A 21,237-nucleotide genomic window follows, 5' to 3' on the forward strand; every position below is an offset into this window, starting at 1 on the left:
TGAGTAATTACAGGACAGTCAGCCTCTGATGATTATGATTTAGACAATAGCGAGGTTAATCGAGGACACCCTGCATGGCCTTTGTCTAGAGGAGCAATGTGTGTCAGACTACTTGATTGAATTTTTACAAGAGGTCCTGCAATTTATCCACTTTCAGTGAATACCTTAATATTTCCTCCATCACTGTGTTTATCTCATCTGACATTTCACACTCCTCCTCCTTAACTACAATGTCTGCTTTGTCCCCCTCTTTTCTGAAACCAGACACAAAATATTCATTAAGAACCATGCCCAATCTTCCGCCTCTGAACCCAAGTTACCCTTTTTGGTCTCTAATTGGCCCTACTCTTCTATCAATTATCCTTTTGCTCTTTATGTATTCATAAAACAGCTTTGAGTTTCCCTTGATTTTACTTGCCAGTATTTTTCACGCCCTCTTTTTGCTTTCCTAATTTCCTTTCCAATTCCACCCCTTTACTTTCTATATTCCTCTAGGCTTTCTGCAGTTTTAAACTCTTGGTACCTGACATAAGCTTTTCCTTTTTTGTCTTTTACTATTCTGTGCGGTATTTAGCAGCCAGCAGGGTCTAGATTTGTGACTTCCACCCTTGTTCTTTGTGGGAACATATTTGTCCCGAACCATCTCTATTTCCTCCTTGAAACACATTGCTGATTCATTTCAAGCAGACGTTTCCAATCCACCTTTGTCAAATTACATCTCAGCTTAGTAAAACTGACCTTTCCTTAATTTAAAACTTTCGCTCTTCTTTAACTACACTAAATATAACTGAATTATGGTCACCAGCACTAGAATGCTCTCATAATGGTTCTCTTTCACCTGTCTAAATTCATTCACTAAAGCTAAGTCCAGAACTGTTGGACTTGCTACGTACTTACTGGCTGAAAAAAGTTCTCCCGAATGCATTTGAAGAATTCTGCATCATCTAAACCTTGTACACTGATTTTATCCATGTTAATATTAGGGTAGTTGAAATCCCTAAGAGGTTTCTCACTTCTCAGCAATTTGCCTACATATTTGCTCTTCTATCTTCCTCTAGCTGTTTGAGGATCAATAGAATACTCCCAGCAGTGTGATTGTCTCTTTTAATGTTCTTCAGTTCAATATATATGGTTTCGCTGGATACTCCTGGCCTATCATCCTCTTCACAGCTGTGATAGTTTCATTAACCAATATAGTGACACCAACCCCACCCCCCACCTCCCCTTTATTATCTCCTTCTCTATCCAGTTTGAAAACCCAGTAACCAAGAATGTTGAGCTGCCTTTCCTGTCCTTCCTTAAGCCATATTTTAGTAATAACTGTGTTATCATACTTCCTTATGTCTATCTGTGCTCTCAGCTCATCTACCTTATTGTCAAGTCTACTTGCATTGAGGTATATACTGCTAATTACTGAACCTTTGTCGACTATTCTCTCGCTTTTGTTTTCTTGTCTTATACCCGCCGACTAATTTTCTGCCATCTATTTATTGTCTCTTTTAATGTTCTTTGCTTTGCTTCTTCCCTTCTGGATCTATGCTTAGGTTCCTATCCCCCTTCCATTCTAGCTAAACACTCCCTCAACAGCACCAGCAAACTTTGCTGCCATAATATTGGTCCATGTCCTGTTGAGGTGCAACCCATCCAACTTCACAGGTCCCATCTTACTCGGAGCCAGTTCCAATGCCACAGGATTCTAAAACCCTCTCTCCTGCATCATCTTTCCAGCCAAACATTCAGCTGCACTCTCCTCCTATTTCCGTACTTAACTAGCATGTGACACGAGGAGTAAACCAGAGATTCCCATCTTTGAGGTCCTACTTTTTAATTTCTTTCCTAGCTCCCTATAATCTTCTTGCAGGACCTCATCCCTCATTCTACCAATGTTGTTGACCATGACTGTGGGCTGTTCACCCCCCCGCCACCCACAGAGTGCCCTGTGACCCTGTGATATTCTTGACCTTTGCACTAGGGAGGCAATATACCATCCTGGAGTCATGTCTGAGGTCGCAGAATGCCCATCAGATCTCCTAAATATTTATTCCCTATCACTACTGCTTTCCTGGCCTCCCTTCTCCTCCCCTCACTGCTCAGCTGAGTCACTCATGGTGCTGTATCCTTAGCTCTGGCTGTTTTCCTCAGGGAAACCATCGTCCTTACCAGCATTCAGAACTCAATACAAGTTAGAGAGCAAAATGCACTCAGGGTTCTCCTGTGCTATTTGCCTGGTCCTTTTCGACTGTCTGGCAGTCATCCATTCCCTCTCTACCTGTACTCCCTTAAGCTGTGGGTTGAGCACCTCCGGAAACTTGCCATCCTTGGAGCTCTCAGTTTTATGGATGCATTGCAATAAATTCAGCTCTCGCTCAAGCTCTGAAATCCAGAGTTTGAGCTTTTCCACCTCCTGCAGATGTGGTTTTCTGGGACACAAGAAAGTGTTCTTGAATACCCACATGCAACAGGATGTGCATTCGACAGGACTGGGGTGTCCTGCCATGTCCCTATTTATCGGACTGCTATCTAAACTTACCAGAAATAAAACTTTAGTCTTACTTAGACTTACTAAACTTAAAAATCATTAGACCACCAAATAAATGTTTTAGTTTAACCCACTGCCATAACATAGAGAGAAAAAGGTGGTTGTACTCAACAATCAATCACCTAGCTCTTGGCCTTGGACATCGCTTCTTGATTTCTTTTTGTTTTGTTGTATATACAAAGTGCCATTGCTGCTCTTCAGGTTGTTGTTCAGATCCATGCTCTCTTTTCTGGTGCAGGATAAACACATCATGGCAGTTCCCTGGAAGTCTTGCACAGACATGCATGATGATCTCTTGGTGGTTACAGATGAGCTGAACATTGATAGAGTAGCATCCCTTTCTTTCTGATGATAACTCCTGGGTGATCTGAGGCACCTTGGTTACTACATTTGTGCAATCCATGAATCCTGGGACCGTGAAAATCCAGTCAGAATCACAAAGTCAATTGCCCACTTCTTCTGGCTGGCTTCATCAGTAGGCAAGTGGGTGTAAGTGCCAGCCCTGGCAAATTGGCATCCTCTACCTGTGAGATGCACTAATGGGTGACAGATTGTGAGGTTCAACAAATAACACCAGAATTTCCCCGAGAGGACCTGGAGGGGAATAAATTAAGGGCTATAGGTAACTTTGACTGCAACTGGCAATGTTTTCTGCCAGGAGGCTGCAGTGACCACCTGACAAGAAAGTCTGAGCCTTCTTAAGTACTGATGCTCAATCATGCCTAAGAAGCTAAGCATCTGCCTGTAAGCCCGGTGTTGGGGGCATTGCCTCCTGCGAGCTGGAGATCTGAGCTCATTTCCTTCATCCTGTGGAGTGGAAGATGGTTGAGGAGAAGGATGCTGCTCCTGCTGCGGCTCCTCTTGATTCTTATCTAAGGTCCAAGATAGAGGGTAGAGGATGGAGGGTCCAAGATGAAGGGTAGGTCAGGTCTGCCTAATCTAGTGGATTTTTTTTAAAGAAGGTCAATAAAATGGTGAATAGGGGATTGTATATGGAAGTTGTCCATCTAATCCACACTGCTGAGAAGGCTGACAGCTAGGAAGTACAAACCAAAGACAAAAAAAAATCTGAGGTAGCAGAAATCATCTCCAAAGTCTTAGAAATCACCTCCAATGCAGCGAAAGCACATTCTAAGAACAAGTCTCCTGAGCAAAAGCCTTTCACTTAAGCAAGGAAGCAACTATCAGATTTTAGTATTTAAAGCTTTTCTTGCCTATCAATCCCTCAGCCCCTCAATTATGGCTGTCCTCTTGCCTTGTTTTACCTGGTAAATTCCAGGAAGCTTGGGAGATCCATGTGCGCACAGAGTTAAAATCAGTATTTGGGTTAAAACTGCAGTTGAAAAGTATTTAACATATTTAAATGGCAAAGCTTCCAATCCATGGGGATTTCCTACACACTGATGAATACTCATGGGTTAAAGGCAGAAGTCAGCCTTTTCCTGCCATCTTCACGTTACTCTGGCAGTTTCAGCTGTTTTAAAATTCCCGCTTTGTTTCACTTGGGAAACTGCTGGAATAATAACATCAGGCATAGAGTGATTGACGCTTGGACTGTTGGTTACAGAATGGTGTATCTTAAAGAAGTCTTTGTAGTCTTCAGTAGGTTAACTGTAAGTCTTTATAAACTGCTAGACGTATTTACACATGTACACTAAAGAGTAAAGGCTAGAAGCCATCTCCATGTTTAGGTCTTTACACGTCTCTGTTCAACACCACACTGACCCCTGGGTCTGGGTCATGTGCCTTCTTACATCACTGTATGGGAGGTACTGTATTCAGTCCCACATTAACCCTGTATGTGCCAGGCCCTTATACTACAGACAAGCTGTACAAAAAAAGTCAGCATGGATTTGTGAAGAGTAGGTCAGGTCTGTCTAATGTAGTTTACTTTTTTTATGAAGGTTAATGAAATGGTGGAAAGGGGAGTGTATATGTATGTTGTCCATATAATCCAGAAGGCATTTAATAAGGTTCCACATGAGAGATTATTAGCAAAAATGAAAGTACACATTGAAGGTAACTTTTTGACATGGGTTGGTAATTTGTTAGGAGATAGGAGATAGAGAGGAGGGATAAAGGGAATGTTCTCTAATTGGCACACTGGTGCCCTTGGGACCTGTAGTGGGACCTCATCTTTTCACTACAAATGTTAACATATATGACACAGGACTAGAGAGTTGTATCTCCAAGTTTGCACCTGACAATAAGATGGCACAATAAATTATGTTGATGGGGCACAATGGCAAAATGTGGAAAGCTGTGTCCATGGGGATAGAAGCTGTGAAAACCTTTATTTACGATTTACATAAATGATTTAGACTCATAATCGCAAGTGCAATTTCAAAATTTGTAGCTGACACTAAATTAGGAAGTGTAATTAGCATACAGGAAGACTGTGACAAGATATGAGATGATGTTAATAAACTTGCAGAATTGATGTGTAATTCGCAAATTAATTTCAATATAGATGTGTGAGGTGCTACATTTTATGAAGGAATAAGGAGACTACATACTCCTTGGAAAATAAGTCTTGGCTGAAGGGATCTAGGGATACAGATTCACAAATCATTAAAATTAGCTATGCAGGTTAACAAGGCCATTAAAAAAGCAAATAAAGCACTGGTCATCTCTGGAGGAATGAAGTTGAAAAACAGGGAAAATACTCTTGAAAATTGTATCAAATCTTGGTTAGGTCACACAAAGCGTATTGTGTCTATTCTGGTCTCCATGTTATAAAAAGGAAATAGAGGCCCTGGAGAAGGTGCTATAAGAATTTACAATGATGGTACCAGAACTGAAAATCAGGAAAGACTGAACGGGCTGGGGCTCTTTTCTTTAAAAAACGAGATAGCTGATGAGTGATCATATAGAGATTTTTGAAATTATAATAGGATTTGATAGGGTAGACATTAAGCATGATAAAATCATCACTGCCATGACATAATATTAACAGCAGGCTAGGGGGGCACCAGCACCCTCTGTAGCCCAGTGACAGAGCCATGGCAGGAGGAGCCAACTGGCCAGAAGAGGCTTGGTAGGTTTTAAAATTATTCTTCCCTTTAAACTCCTTGTGAACAGAAGGAGCAGAAATGTTTCTTTCAGGCCCCTTAAGAAAGCTTTTGCCCTCACCAGCCCTGATCTTTCCCCATTTGTGAGGTAACTCCCAACCCTTTCTTATCATGCACAGCAAGGGGATCCCCACCTACTCTGTTTGGTATTACAACTGCACTGGAATTCCTTCTCCCACAACTGCTGGGCACCGTTTCACAGTTTTTTTTATTATTATTTTCTCCTGGTGTGCAGGCTAGCATGTATTGCTCATCTGTAATTTCCCTTGAGAAGGTGGTGGTGATGGTCTTGGCAGGACAACACAGCAAGAGTTCTTCAGGGTAGTGTCCTAGACCCAACCATCTTCAACTGCTTCATCAACGACCTTCCCTCCATCATAAGATCAGAAGTGGGGATGTTCACTGATGATTGCACAATGTTCAGTACCATTCACGACTTCTCAGACATTGAAGCAGTCCATGTCCAAATGCAGCAAGATCTGGACAATATCCAATCTTGGGCTGAGAAGTGGCAAGTAACATTCGTGTCACACAAGTGCTGGGCAATTACTATCTCCAACATGAGAGAATCTAACCATCACCCCTTGGCATTCAATGGCATTACCATCACTGAATCCCGCACTACCAGCATCCTGGGGGTTACCATTGTCCAGAAACTGAACTGGGCTAGCCATATAAATACTGTGGCTACAAGAGCAGGTCAGAGGCTAGGAATCCTGTAGCATGTAACTCACGTCCTGACTCCCCAAAGCCTGTCCACCATCTACAAGGCACAAGTCAGGAGTGTGATGGAATACTTTTCACTTGCCTTGATGAGTGCAACTCCAAGAACACTCAAGAAGCTTGACACCATGCAGGACAAAGCAACCCGTTGCTTGGACCCCTATCCACAAACATTCACTCCCTCCACCACCGACGCACAGTAACAGCCGTGTGTACCATCTACAAGATGCACTGCAGAAACTCGCCAAGGCTCTTTAGGCAGCACCTTCCAAACCCACGACCATTACCATCTAGAAGGACAAGGGCAGCAGATAGATGGGAACACCACCACCTGGAAGTTCCCCTCCAAGCCACTCACCATCCTGACTTGGAAATATATCACCGTTCCTTCACTGTCGAATCCTGGAACCCCCTCCCAAATAGCACTGTGGGTGTACCTACACCACATGACTGCAGTGGTTCAAGAAGGCAGCTCACCACCACCTTCTTAAGGGCAATTAGGGATGGGCAATAAATGCCGGCCCAGCCAGTGATACCCACATCCCGTAAATGAAGAAACAAAAAAATTGGCCGGGTTGGATTTGCCCCGCATTTTGTGGACACTAAATTTGTCAAAAACAATTTCCCTTTCACAAAACCATATTGATTCAGCCTGACTGTATTATGATTTTGCAAATGTCTTGCTATCACTTCCTTAATAATTCTAGAATTTTCCCAATGACAGATGTTAGGCTAACTGGCAGGCTGTTTCCTGCTTTCTGTCTCTCTCCTTTCTTAAATAGTGGAGTTATGTTTGCTTTTTTTCAATAGGGAATTTTGGAAGATTACAGCCAATGCATTCACTCTGCAGCCACTTCTTTTAATACCCTCGGATGTAGGCCATCAGGTCCAAGGGACGTCAGCCTTTAGTCCTATTAGTTTTTCTGGCATTCCTTTTTCTAGTTTTAGTGATTGTTGTAAGTTTCTCGCTCTCTTTTGTCCCTTGATTTTCTGTCAATCTTTGGGATGTTTTTTGTGTCTTCTACCATGAAGACAGATGCAAAAAAGATGTTCAGAGTCTCTGTCATTCTGTGGTTTTCCATTATTAATTCCCCAGCCTCATCCTGTAAGGGAACAATGTTTACTTTAGATATGCTCTTCCTTTTTACACACTTGTAGAAGCTCTTACTGTCAGTTTTTATATTTCTTGCTAGTTTAGTGTCATATTTTAATTCCTCCATCTTTATTATCTTTTAGTCATCATTTACTGATTCCTAAAAGTTTCTGAATCTTTTGGCCTACCATGAATCGTTGCAGAGTTGTAGCCTTTTTCTTTCAATTTTTTACCATCCTTAACTCCCTTAGTTAGCCACAGATGGTACATTCTCCTTCTAGAGTCCTTCTTTCTCAGTGGAAAGAGGGAACCAGCAAGGGAGAAAAACCTGCTTGATCTTACTCTCACCTATTTACCTGTCGCAGATGCATCAGTCCACTGAAGTATTGGTAGGAGAGACCACCGCACAGTCCTTGTGAAGAGGGTTCTCTCCATCGTCTTCTATGGCACTATCACCGTGCTAAATGTAATAGATTCAGAGCAGGTCTAGGAGCTCAAAGCTGGACATGCATGAGGTGCTATTGGCCATCAACAGCAGAATTGTATTCAACCACAATCTGTAGCCTCATGGCCTGGCATATGCCTCACACTGCCATCACTATCAAGCCATGGGGCAAACCCTGGCTCAATGAGGATTCAGGAGAGCATGCCAGGAGCAGCACCAGACATATCTAAAAATGTGCCAATATGGTGATGTTACAGCACAAGATCACATGCATGCTAAACAACGGAAGTAGTGTGCAGTATACAGAGCTCAGCGATCTCATAACCAACAGAATGGATCAAAACCCTGCAGTACTGTCACACCCAGTCATGAATGGTGGTGGACAATTAAACAACTAACAGGAAGAGGCTCCATAATATCCACATCCCCCATGATGGGGGAGCTCAGCACGTCAGCATTTTCAACCATTTTCAGCCAGAAATGCCATCTTGGCCTCCTCCTGAGGTTCCCAACATCCCAGATTCCAATATTAAGCCGATTTGATTTACCCCATGAGATATCAAGGAAGGCTGAGTTCACTGGATACAGCAAAGGCTAAGTGCCCTGACAACACCCCACCTGTAGTGCTGAAAAATTATGTCCTAGAACCAGCTGCATTCCAAGCCAAGCTGATCCAGTACAGCTATGACACTAGCATTTGCCCAACAATGTGAAAAATTGCCCAAGTAAGTCCTGTCCAAGAAAAACAAATCCACAAATCCAACCTGGCCAATTACTGCCCCATCAGTCCACTCTCCGTCATTAGCAAAGTGATGGAATGTGTTGTGGACAGTGTGATCAAGTGGCACTTACTCAGCAATATCCTGCTCACTGATGCTCAGTTTGGATTCTGTCAGGGCCACTCAGCTCCTAACCTCATTACAGCTTTGGTCTAAACATGGACAAAAGAGCTGAACTCCTGAGGTGAGGTAAGAGTGACTGCCCTTGACATCAAGGCAGCATTTGACTGAGTGTTGCACCAAGGAGTCCCAGCAAAACTGGAGTCAATGGGAATCAGGGGGAAAACTGTCCACTCATTGGAGTCATACCTAGCACAAAGGAAGGTGATAAAAACAAAAAACTACTGCGGATGCTGGAAATCCAAAACAAAAACAGAATTACCTGGAAAAACTCAGCAGGTCTGGCAGCATCGGCGGAGAAGAAAAGAGTTGACGTTTCGAGTCCTCGAGGACTTGAAACGTCAACTCTTTTCTTCTCCGCCGATGCTGCCAGACCTGCTGAGTTTTTCCAGGTAATTCTGTTTTTGTTACAAAGGAAGGTGGTTGTGGCTGTTGGAGGTTAGTCATCTCAGCTTCAGGACATCATCGCAGGAGCTCCTCAGGTTAGTATCCTCAGCCCAACCATCTTCAGCGGCTTCATCAATGACCTTCCTTCCATCATAAGGTCAGAAGTGGGGGTGTTCGCTGATGATTGCACAATGTCCAGCACCATTTACAACTCCTCAGATACTGAAGCAGCCCATGTCCAAATGCAGCAAGACCTGGACAATATCCAGGCTTGGGCTGACAAGTGGCAAGTAACATTCGTGTGACATAGGTGCCAGGCAATGACCATCTCCAACAAGAGAGAATCTAACCATCATCCCTTGACATTCAATGGCATTACCCTCGCTGAATCCCTCACCATCAAAATTCTGGGGGTTACCATTGACCAGAAACTGAACTGGACTAGCCATATAAATACTGTGGATTCAAGAGCAGGTCAGGGGCTAGGAATCCTGTGGCGAGTAACTCACCTCCTGACTCCCCAAAGTCTGTCCACCATCTGCAAGACACAAGTCAGGAGCATGATGGAATACTCTCCACTTGCCTTGATGAGTGCAGCTCCAACAACACTCAAGAAGCTCGACACCATCCAGGACAAAGCAGCCCAGTTGATTGGCATCCCATCCATCATGTTAAACATCCACTCCCTCCACCACCAAAGCAAGGTGGCAGCCGTGTGAATCATCTACAAGATGCACTACAGCAACTCATCAGTAAGGAGCACGTGAGAAGACAGGCAGCCAAGAAGGGTTATTCACAACTTGAAAAGGAATGTTTATCGGTAATATTTGGAGTGAAGAAATTCCACAAGTATCTGCATGGATGACATTTCACCGTTGTGTTGGATTATAAGCCACTAATGGGATTGTTTAGTGAGGATAAAGCTATTCTGCCAATATTCTCAGCAAGAATTCAATGTTTGGCTTTGATATTATCTACATATGAATACACCTTTATGCATTGTCCTGGTGTGCATATTGCAAATGCAGACACACTCAGTTGTATTCCATTACCAGATGGCATTGTACATGCGTCAGTGCCACAAGAAGTTGTGCGTGTGTTGAATTTCTTGGATTCTTCGCCTGTCTGTGCAAAGCAAATAAGGAATTGGGCAAACAGGGATCCAATTTTGTCATAAGTCCGAGGCCAGGTAATGAAAGAATGGTCGAATTCAACAGTGTCTCAAGAAATAAGTCCATTGCATGACCGTAAAATAGAGTTAAGTTGTCAAGATAGAATCTTGTGGGGATCAGGAGTCATTGTCCCATCTCAAGAAAGAGAACCACTCTTAGCAGAGCTTCACAGTGCGCATCCAAGCATATCGAAGATGAAGATGCTTGCACAAAGCTAAATGTCTGGTGGCCAGGCATTGACAGTGACATTGAAAGTATGGTCAAGCGCTGTCTCCAGTGTCAGTGACAACAGATGTTGCCCGTTTCAGCTCCACTGCATCCGTGGGAGTGGCCTAGTCAGCCCTGGGTCAGACTACATATAGTCTATGTGGGTCCATTTTTAGGTACCATGTTTTTATTGATCATCGATGCACATTCTAAGTGGATGGATGTGCAAGAAATTAGATCGGCGACATTGTGTGCAAGTATTGAAAAGCTGCGCCAGTGTTTTAGTGCACGTGGCCTACCGGAAGTCATTGTTTCGGATAACGGTACTGTCTTTACCAGTATAGAATTTCAGAGATTCATGAATTTAAATGGAATTAAGCATTTTAAAACAGCAGCATATCATCCCTCATCAGTTGGGTTAGCTGGAAGAGCAGTGCAAACTTTCAAATCAGGAACGAAGAAGTTATCCAAAGGTATTTTAGAAACTCAACTATCACGTTTTCTTCTCAATTATCGAACGACCCCTCATGCAACTATAGGTTTAATACCGTCTGAATTACTGATGAAATGTCACCTTGGTACAAGGTTAAATCTGATGTTTCTAAACTTAGAGGGGGAGGTAGGGAAGAATCAGAGTAGTCTGAAATTGAATCCCAATATTCATAATAAAGCTTGAAGATTTACTGTGGGAGATACAGTTTTCGTGCGGAATTTTGGAAATGGACCTAGTTGGGTTCCTGGTATAATTGTCTCTGAAAATGGACCTTTGTCATTCCAAGTGGAAGTGGAAGACCGGATTGTTCGAAAACATGTGGATCATCTAAGGAGTAGAGAAACATTCCGACAACCAGCTATTCCGCCTGTAATTGATGTCGAACCTTTAATCCGTGAGGTGACAGATTGACCTAGAAGAGGTGTACCTGATGTCTCTGTTGAATTACTTAATTCTGAACTGCCACATTCCAAGAATGTTCTTGATGCTGCAATTCCTGATCATGTCAATCCAGTGGGAGAATCTCAAGTGGTAGAGCTACGCCGCTCTAACCGAATTAGAAAACCACCTCAGAGACTTAATCTTTAATCACATGACCTGTGTATATATGTACATGTTGTGGATTAAAGTATTCTTTGTAAATAGGAAATGTAAAAAAAAATGTAGTGATTGAAGGTATAGCCTTTCCTACTGCCTTTAGGGGTCACGTGATTGTTCTGACTAATGAGCCCTAAGTGCAGGTAATCTCTGCAGGGGCAGAGCTTTCTTGTCATGGATCTGGTTCAAGTATGTAGCAACTAAAAGAGCTCTGTAATAAAGTTATCTGTTTCAAGTAAAAAACCTGTCCAGTTCCTCAAGTTCATTACAGGAAGAAATAATGGGACCTTGTCAGAAAGGCACAGCAAAAATTGGGGAAGATTTTAATATTCATATAGACTGGAAAAATCAGATGGGCAAAGGATGAGGAGTTCATAGAATGTTTCCAGGATAGGTTCTTAGAACAGCATGTTCTGGAGCCAACCAGAGAGCAGTCTATACTAGACCTGGTATTAGGCAATGAGATGGGATTAATTAAAGATCTCATTGTGAAGGCACCCCTAGGTAGCAACAACCATAATATGATTGAATTTTATATTCAGTTTGAGGGAGAGAGGAATGGGTCCGAGACTATGTTTTTAAACTTAAATAAGGGCAATTATGAGGGCATGAAGGCAGAGCTGATTAAAGTGATTTGGCAAATTGGGTTAAGGAATGGGTCAATGGACATGCAGTACCTTTAAGGGGATATTTCAGAATACGCAGAATAGATACATTTCAACAAGTAAAAAAAAGCCCAAGGGACAGACATGCCATCCGTGGTTAACTAGAAAGGCTAAAGATAGTATCAAACTTAAAGAAAAAGCATATAATTGTGCAAATATAGGTGGAAGGTCAGAAGATTGGACAGAATATAAGGAACATCAAAGGATGACTAAAAGATTAATAAGGAGGGAAAAATTAAGGTATGAGAGAAAGCTAGCCAAAAAAAAACAAAGTTTCTGTAAATATTTAAAAAAAGAAACGAGTTAACAAAGTGAGCATTGGTTCCATAGAAAGTGAACCTGGAGAATTGATAATGGAAAACAAGGAAATGGCAGATGAATTGAACAGATATTTTGCATCAGTCTTCACTATAGAGGATACAAGTAACATCCCAGAAGCAGCTATAAATCAGGAAATGGAAGGGAGGGAGGAACTCAGGAAAAATACAATCACCAGAGAAGTAGGCAAAACTATGGCAGATGGAGTATAATGTGGGAAAATGTGAAGTTGTTCACTTTGGCAGGAAGAATAAAAAAGCAGGGTATTACGTAAACAGAGAATGGCTGCAGAATTCCAAGGTGCAGAGGGATCTAGGTGTCCCAGTGCCTGAGTCACAAAAAGTCAGTATGCAGGTACAGCCATTAATTAAGAAGGCTAATGGAATGCTATCCTTTGTTACGAGAGGAATTGAGCATTAAAGTACGGATGTTGTGCTTCAGTTATACAGCACATTGGTGAGACCACATCTCGAACATTGTGTGCAGCTTTGGTCTCCTTATTTAAGGAAGGATGTAAATGCATTGGAGACGGTTCAGAGGAGGTTTACTAGATTGATACCTGGAATGAGCGGGTTGTCTTATGAGGAAAAGTTAGACAGGCTGGGCTTGTTTCCACTGGGGTTGAGGAAAGCGAAATTCCACCACAGGCTAGGCTGGGATTTGAGCTAATGTACACCTGGGTCTCTAGATTTCTAGTCCAGTAACACTGGCCAGGATCTTTAGGTCAGCGAGCAGGGGGCGGGGCCCACTCGCTGATGCATAAATGAGGCAGGATGATGTTGCGCGGAACTCCCAGCATCACACCGCGTCATTTCAATTTTCAGGTCGACGGGGGCACAGCAGAATCAGCTGTGCACCCACTCACCTGTCAACGGCCTATTGAGGCCATTTAAAAAGTAATTAACTTAATTAATGTACCTGACTGTCCAACCTTAAGGTTGGCGGGCAGGCTGGGAGCCCTGGAGGGCTTCAGAAAAAGCATGAAACCTCACCCATGGGCGGCTCCTTGACCATTTTTAATTTTGGCACCGATCTCCCTGAGGCAGCACTTAGCCTCAGGGAGATAAGTGCGCTCTTTTGCGCTCAGCACTTCTTGGTGGATGTCACACTGGGTGGGCCTTAATTGGCCCACCCAAGTAAAATGGTGGCGTGCCCCCAATCGGGGATGCCGATCAGAGGCCCGCCCGCTCCTGCACATCCCCCCTGATGGGGGAAAAATTCTTCCTATTATCACTACACCACTGTCCCACCATGATAAAGTTGGTTAGCAAAAAAAAGCAATGCTTTTTGTTATAGGTTGACTTTGCTTGCATGGCAGGATGGTGGAAGGTGGCCAAAAGCAATGTGCAGTTAGGGTAGCTTGTCTCTGAGCTGCCAGCCCCTGGGTATTGACATGACATGGCAGATGATGTGTGCCAGGCAGACCAAACCCACAAGGGAAACTTGGCCATGTTATCACAACGGTTTTGCAATTTGTATTGAGATGTGTGCACTGAATTCAGAAGTAATGAGTCCACTAGGACCTTTAGATATTTTGAAAATTAAATTAAAATATTTATTAACAAAATAAAAGATTTCAAACACATACACAAGACTAGAATTACTTAATACTCTAACAAATCCTAAAATCCCTATTAACCTGACTCCCAGTTACACACCCACTTTAAGGCAACAGTCCAAAATAGATTTTAGATTTTAAAAAAACAGCAAGTTAACACAGTACCCAATTGACAGTGGAATTCCAAATGGTTTTCTCCAACTTTAGTTACTGGACACAACAGGCTTATACACAAATGGATGGAGGCGTCTTCAAGGTTGTTTCCCATACTCTTGTTAAATCTTACTTGGTCCCAACATAGCCTTTCATTCTTTATATACATTTCTCTCTCTTTAATATGTAAATTCCACTGTGCCATATGTCTTTGGAACTGTACCTTTCCCATAATATAAACTTTCATGTTATCAATATTGTCAGTAACCTTTGGGAAAAATAAACATACTGCATAGCCATGCTTATCTGGCTATTTGTAAACATGCTAACACCCCATTGAAATCCAAACAATCCCTTCACTTATCTAAGAATACAAATTCCCTTCACACCTTACATGTTATGGCAGCATAAAAGAAAAATACTGCAGATGCGGAAATCTGAAACAAAAACAGAAAATGCTGGAAAAACTCGGCAGGTCTAACAGCATCTGTGGGGAGAAAGACAGAGTTAATGTTTTGAGTCCGTATGTCTCTTCTTCAGATGCTGAGACAGCATTCGTGTTTACTCATTAACATTTCAAATTCATTTCTATATCTAGCTTCTTTTGAATATTTCAAGCTTGCAGTCTACCTGACTCCAGATGTAATTAAATCACATAGACAGAACCAACTACACTCACCCATAACCTTCTTTACAATAAACCAGAAAAATATTATGAAAATTATTATACTTTTGTAACAGTCTTCTGGGAGGCCTGAAATCAGTGGGAAGGGCAGATTGGCATAGGACAAAGGCATTACGGGTGCTGGCAGGATAGTGGGCACTCACTGGATGCACCATCTGCACATTAATTGGGGGGTAGACCTTGTGGTTCCCACACCTCTCCCTGCTGGGGACCTGCAGAGTCATGAGGCTGCACTCAATAGGGCCCTGCATTGTCGGGAATCCCACTATCTTGGCTAAGCTACATGGCCTTTCATTCTGCCCTTGCTTTCCGAGCAAAAAAAGGATGAAGTGCTCTCAGCTGGTGTGAGTGGCCTCCATGACCTCCAGGATGCTTTGATGTAATGGATACTGTGATATGTTCATTATGGCCTTGATCCTGTGGGGCAAGGTGGGGAGGCAGGGAAGGGGGCGGTGTGAACTTCATAGTGAACTATTAGTGTTCGCCATCATTACACCCCTGAAACTGATGGTAACTTCAGGATCTTGGGCATGTGTCAATTAGCTTAGAAATCCTGATGTTGTGATCTGTCACTCAGGCTTCACCACAGGCTGCACTGTGGACCCTCCACAGTTGACAATCGTTGGACTCAGCAAGAATTTCAACCTTCCCTCTCTCACATCGCTGTTCAAAACCCTTTAAAATGTTACACCTCGTTTAATCAGGTGCTACGGCAATGTAATGAATGATATTTGATAAACAATAGAACAAACTTGGAAAAAGCTATTTTTTATATTTGTGGAGTGCCATTAAATAATTACTTCATGGACTTTTTAAACCAAGTGTTTTTAATGAATTAAAGAAATATTTTCCAGAATGTTTTAGCTTCTAGCTTCACACCATGGGCAGCATTTTATGTCCCGTGAGCTGGTGCACGCCGACACGATCGGAGGTAAAATAGCGCGCGATGGTATCGGGTGAATATCCTGACGTCACCGCACACTTGCACAATATTTCGGTCGGTGGGCACAAGCAGGTTCTGGAGCCACGCCTGCCATTAATTGAGAGGCCACTTAAGGCCATTAAAAAGCAAACTAACGATGATTTTTCATTGCCCGTGTGATTTTGCGCTCAACGCACAGGCAAAACGGTCAGGCGGACAGCTGACAATTTCAAAAATTGCATATTCAGGCTGGATAAAAGAGGTGAGCTGCATTGCCAGTATGAGTAGCGGGGAGTTTGGTACATAGTTTACTGCTGGTGACTTATTGGTACTTGGCAGCTTCATCTCTGTTCAGGGTTTCATTGTTAGCATTTCCAGGCTCCATTTCAGGTCTTCTTCAAGGCCCCCGGAGCATTCAGACCATGTGGACCCTTCCAGGTATCAGACAGCCTTCTGTTACCTTGGTAATGGGGACTGCGGTCTCCACTGGTGGCACCTCCTGTGAGGAGGAAGAGAGGGGCAGAAGGGAGAGGAGGCCAGGTGTCCCAATGCAACATCCAGGGGAGGGACCTGTGGGAGGAGAGGCGCAGGCACAAGGGGCACAGGGCCAGCAGGAAGTCCAAGGCAGAAGGAGCCATAGAAGACGCCAATATCCTTCTGCTAGGGTTGACAGGCGGCGATGCAGCTACCTCAATATGTCCCAAGGTGCAATGCTGAAGGAGGCTTCACCTCTACAGGGAGACTGTGACCTCCATTTGTCAGATGATTGTGTCTGAGATCAGCTCCGACTGTGTAGGTGGACACCCCATGCCAGTGGCTCTGAAGGTCACAGTGGCCCTCAACTTCTATCCCTCTGGCTCTTTCCAGGGCTCAGTAGGGGATCTTTGCGGAGTCTCCAAATCAGCTTCCCACAGTTGCATCAACCTGGTGACAGAAGCTCTGTTCAGGTGGGTACTGACCTTTATTCTTTACAATATGGATGAGGCCAGCGATGCTGAGCGAGCCAATGCTGGCTTCTCCCACGTCCATGGTGCAATAGACTGCACACATGTGGCCATCAAGGCGCCAGCAGGTGAGCCCGGTGCCTTCATCAACAGGAAGGGCTTCCACTCCATGAACATGCAGATAGTGTGTGATCACAGGATGCAGATCCTGCAAGTCTGTGCAAGGGACCCAGGCATCTCCCATGCCTACATCCTCAGACACTCCCAGGTGCCGAGGCTCTTCAGTGCTCCAGCCCGACTGGATGAATGGCTGCTGGGTGACAAGGGCTATCCGATGAAGAGGTGGTTCATGATACCTCTCCACCACCCAAGAACAGAGGCAGAGCAGCATTACCATATGAGTCATGCCTCCACAAGGGCAGTGGTAGAGAGGACCATAGGTCTTCTCGAGATGCACTTCTGATGCCTGGACCGCCCAGGGGGAGCACTACAATACCCCCCAGAGTGGTGTCACTGATAGTGGTTGCATGCTGCGCTCTCCACAATCTGGCACTGGCAAGGGGGTGGATCCACTGGAGGAAAAGGATCTTGATGCAGCTCTACAGACCACAGATGATGAATCCAGTAGTGAGTCAGAAGAGGAGCATGGTGCAGAGAATGCTGAAGGCATGGAGTCAGACCTTGGTAACCTCCAGGGAGGCAGGGACACCAGGAACACCTTTCCAATGCTCCTTCAGCTAGGCTACCAAAGATCAGCTTTAACCTCATGCCAGGGCTGCTGCCTCCATCCTGGATGTCTAAAATGACCCTCTCATTTGCACCCAAAATCCACTCAATGCCTGTGTAATAAAGTATCAAGCCACTCACGTCTAGCTCCCATGCCTACATCCTCAGACATTCCCAGGTGCCGAGCTCTTCAGTGCTCCAGCCCAACAGGATGAATGGCTGCTGGGTGACAAGATCTATCCGTTGAAGAGGTGGCTCATGATGCCTCTCCACCACCCAAGAACAGAGGCAGAGCAGCATTACTGGCGTACCCTGCACCAGAAAGAAAAAATGTGAAGCGTGGTCAGGTCATCAGAACTAAAGCAAATTTAATGTTATCATCACATTGAAATCATTATGACATTACAATTATTGGTGTTGATGTTCACATCAGCAGACATATGAACCAAACATAAATGAACAGAAAATCACCCATGAACTGTCCCTCTCGTGCTCATGGTGCCTTTAACTTATATTTACGAGTGCTACGTCTTGGTGCCCCCTCCTCACTGGCACCAGCATTGGAGGCAGCCTGCTGACTCTGGTGTCTTATTGGCCTTGATGACCTTGGCGGTCGTCCTCTGGCCAGTGGAACCTGTGCTGGCCCAGCACAGATGGCAGGCAGCTCATGCGCCAACGTGAAGTTGCTCTGGATCTCCCTGCTTACCATGGATGGATGGGCACCTAGCTGGGATACTGGGTGCCTCATCCATCCGCCACACTGGCACTGATCACCTGAGGTCAATGCCTGTTTGAGGACTTGGAGGTCCGAGCGCAACCCGGGAACCACTGATTCTGTCACTGGAGCTGCCTCTCCATGAGAGTTGCCACTCTCTCAATGGAGGAGTCATTGCGCTCGGCCATGAGGGTCAATGTAGTGCTCATGCTCTGTATGGACTCCTCCATAACGGAGACCATGGCACGCAGACCCTCAAGGATCTCTGCCAGGTCATCCAGCACATCCCGCTGGACATCCAACATCTGCTGTCTAATTCCAGAGGCTCATCATCTGCCTTCGACTGAGCATCGTCCTGGTCCCTAACAGTTGTCCGACTGCTGGACCTCTTTCTCTCCCCACCTCCTATCCCTCTCTCTCTCCCCACCTCTTGCCCCTCTTTATCTCCCCACCCCCTGCCTCTCTCTCTTTCCCCAACCCCTCCCTGTCTCTCTCTCTCTCCCCACCCCTTCTCTCTGTGCACTGTCTGCCTCTGTTTGCACCTCAAGCGAGTGTGAAGTGCCCTCACCAATGTGCACCGACATTCTAGCTGCCAATCTAATGCCCATCGAGGTGCTGGTATCTGTGCTGGTAACTGCTTCATAGCGCTGGTGTGACAGAGGCGCAAGTGAAGCCTGGTGGTCCTCCAGCGTCGGGGGTGGCCCTTCGGGGTCCAGAGAGCGAGTGCGTGCTGGCGAGCCTAAAGGAGAACAAGGGCATGTCATTAGTTAACGTCACCACACTGTCACTGTGCATGACAGGCATCCTGGTGAATCAATGGAGATCTGCATCATGGTGCCATCGTCTTTCAATGATCAATAGGGACTCCAGGTCTGAGGCTCCCATCAATGAAGAGACTACACTGGAATGGCTGCACAATCGAAACTCTCACCTCTGTGCACTGCACTCTTACCTTTGTCTGGCAGCCCCGTGCCTCCACACCCGGTTGCACGGGCAGCGTGCCGGCCCTCCAGCTCTGGGGCGTTCTGCTCAAACCTGCTGAGCAGCAGCAGGTTGGGTGGCCTCCCCCCGTACGTGCCCTCTCTTCCTGGTTATGGCTTGTCTTCTCCTTAAAGGACAGAGGAGCATTGATTAGTCCACTCTTTACCTGCAGCGCCATTGCAGCCTGGCCAACCCCAGCTGAGGAACACCTCACCAGGCACATCCAAATCGTGGCCCATGATCCGCAAGGCACTCAGTCCAAGCAGCCGGGGTCACCCTCTTGGCCAGTTCCGGCACTCAGGCTCTAACACCCCTGAGGTCCATGGGAGGACGGCTTGATCTTAACAGTTCTGCACACTGACCCATGTCAATACGGTACTCACCCTTCCTGAGCGCAATTGAACCACTTCCGGCACTGCATCCATGTGGGTCGCACCATGTCATGGCTGCACACCAGCGCTGCCATCCCCCACATGCCCTCTTTGTGAGATGCGGTGGCCTCCTCCTCCCATCTCTGGGGACAAGGATGTCCCTCCGCAGGCACCTCCTTCAGTAGGACAGTGAGGTGCTAATCCTAAAAGCGGGGGCCGAGTGCCCACCCAACCTGTCCTCTCACCTGGCGTCTCCAATGGCACTCGACTCCATCAAGACAATGCAGAACAGATGTCCTTCTGTGCCAGCCTTCCTGGGACTGCCTGTGCTGTTTTTAAACCGGCCGCCAGGTCGCTATTGGGCCTGGCGGCTGACAGGCCCTCACCTCCGCTTGGCCCCTCCCGACCAGTGAAGAGCATGTTTCACGCTGGGCGGGCCCTAATAGGCCAGCCAGTGTGAAATTGCAGTCACAGGCCGATTGCGGGCGGAGGGCCGTTTCCAGGCTCCCGGTCCTGCTCCATATGTACACCCAATCTTTAATGTGTTCTATGTAAATATTTAAAAGTGATTTTATTTTTGTGCTATTTGTTTCCTGTTGGGCGGGTAGGTGGGGAGGGAGGGTGCGGCTGAGAAAATCCTCTAATGTGATTGGCTACTTGGACAGCCTGCTGACATCACTCCAGCTCCAGGCTAGGAATACCCAGTATTCCAAAATGCCCAGTGAATGCAATCAGTTACAGTAGCACCACACAGAGGCAGAGAGATTGCTAGATCTCTAAATGGAAATTACTCGGAGGTCAGTGGCTGGTGCCTTTGTTTTTCTGCTGGCTGCAAACCCTGGGTCAATGTGTCCTACTTCTGCCTGGAAATACCTGGAGTTGCAGAAAATGACCTTCAAGGATACTGGCAGAGCTCCTGCTGTGAAGGCTTCAGGTCGGTCCGAGGAGGTGGCACAGCTTCATCATCATTTACTTGGTGAATCTGAGCCACAAACATTGCTCCTGCCTCACTTGAATGCCCGAGAACTTGTTCCTGGAAACTTATGGTGAGTAGGACCATCAATGGAGAGCCCTCCTTCTCCTCCCTCCTTGCAGAGCTTTCACCAGACATTAGCAGCAAAGATTAGTCAAAAACAACTCACATGCAACTTGTTGAGTGGCCTCTTAAAATACCCTGGCTCAGGGTCTACCTTGCATCTCTGCATTTGTAATTTGCATAATGATGCCCAAGTTTATTGCCAGCACTAGCTTTGCCCAAATTAAGGATCCTGGCGTTACATCAGCCAATTAAACTGTGTGGTGTCGGGATATTGCTACTTCCTAGTGCATGCTGGGAATGCCCATGTGGGAGCCATTTTGAGCAGCTTTCACTGAGCACGCCACATCAGAAGCTGCTGGTGGTGCTGCAGACCCTTGGAATGTGACACTTGGCTTCTGTAGTGCTGCTTGAGAAGGAAATTTTGTAGCCTATGTATTTAAAACCTTTATACCTCAGCTTGTCTACACCCTTCAGTCTCTATCCAATGAGTGTGCATGCCCATTCTTTGAATGTATATTTCGATTCCCCGTATTC

This window comes from Cetorhinus maximus, chromosome 14 (assembly GCF_964194155.1).
Source record: "Cetorhinus maximus chromosome 14, sCetMax3.hap1.1, whole genome shotgun sequence".
Lineage (NCBI taxonomy): Eukaryota > Metazoa > Chordata > Chondrichthyes > Lamniformes > Cetorhinidae > Cetorhinus > Cetorhinus maximus.